Source organism: Mus musculus, chromosome 16 (assembly GCF_000001635.26).
Source record: "Mus musculus strain C57BL/6J chromosome 16, GRCm38.p6 C57BL/6J".
Classification (NCBI taxonomy): Eukaryota; Metazoa; Chordata; class Mammalia; order Rodentia; family Muridae; genus Mus; species Mus musculus.
In genome coordinates, this window is record NC_000082.6 from 19,860,627 (window position 1) to 19,862,266 (window position 1,640).

Below are 1,640 nucleotides of genomic sequence, written 5' to 3' on the forward strand. Positions count from 1 at the left end.
CTTAGCTGGACAAGAGACATGCAGCATCCTTCCATCACCTGGAGTCTGGAAGCTTTGTGCCATCCTTCATACTGTCTGCACATCTGGAATTGTAGGTCCAGGATAAAAGACATACTTACTAGGGTTAGAAAAGGGATACGTTTTTCTTCAATACATTTCTAACTTTTCCAGGACAGAATTGGGGTTGCTACTAAGTTAATAGATTTCAAAATGTTTTTACCTATTTGTTGTGGAATTTTAGTTGTAATTAGTTGGGAAATTATTTATACTTAATTAGGAGATATATTTTCCTTCCCCCACTGTACACAATGCAGCAGCTATGCTTACCTGCCCTATAACAGATAGCATATGCCTGTTCATAAATCAACAGTGAGTATGTGGCATTTGTGAAGCAGATGGAGAAGCTCAGGAGAAATTTAAAAGATTTTTAAAATTAAAAATGTTTTTAAAAAATCCAGCTTTCTACTAGTCAAATAATATGACTAAATAATTAAAATAAGACTATAACACAGGTTGAAAATTGGAGATATAAGTCATTAGTAGAGTACTTGCCTACGATTATTTGAGTCCAAGCACTACATTAACTGAGTTTCACATGCAAGTATATTATTCAAAATATATAATGGATTTTCTAATTAGCTTTGGGTCCCATCTCCAACATATCTCATTATCGAGAGATATGTTTTCAAAATCTTAAAAATGCAAAGTCTAAAGTAAATTCTAATTCTAAGAGTTCCAGATTAGGTCCATTTAAGTTGTATTCTATTTCACCAACAAAATAACTTAAGTCCTAGTAAACAATGCTAAGGGTAGGTCAGAAACTACCATTTTTGAGTACCCTCCAGAAGTGAAGGAGGTAGTTAAGACTATTCTACCTAGTGCCAATAGTCACTTCTGTAGTCAATTAAATACCAAACACTTTTTTAAAATCACTTATATTAGTCTAGGCCCTGAACTTTGTTCTGTGGAAGATAAAAGACTCAGAATCATTTTTATTTATTTTTCATATACATTGGTATTTTTGCTGCATGTATGTCTGTGTGAGGATGTTGGATCCTTTGGAACGGGAATTGTAGACAGATGTGTGCTGCCATGTGGGTGCTAGGAATTGAACCCAGATCCTATGGAAGAGCAGCCAGTGTTCTTAACCATCTCTCCAGTGGCACCAATGCACATGCACTTTCTTTTTTTTCTTTTCTTTTTTTTTTTTTTTTGAGACAGGGTTTCTCTGTATAGCCCTGGCTGTCCTGGAACTCACTTTGTAGACCAGGCTGGCCTCAAACTCAGAAATCCACCTGCCTCTGCCTCCCAAGTGCTGGGATTAAAGGTGTGCACCACCACCACCCGGCTACCAATGCACTTTTTATGTGTGCCCTCCTCCTAGCCTTAAGCGAATTGAATAAGACCTTGTCTGCCGCAGTCAGCTAGCCCACCTAAGGTGACGTCTTCTGACCTAGGTAAAGTCTATTATGCTGCCACATCCGCAGCTTCCTGCAAGAAGCCATTACCTGCTGAGCAACTGAGCTTCTTTTTCTGACAAGATCATGGCAAAGTGGAGCATAGGTTTCCCTCCTTTAAAAATTCAGATTCAAGAATTAAAGTTGAGCTTTGATCAGAGAACTTTGTCTTGGCTCGTTATT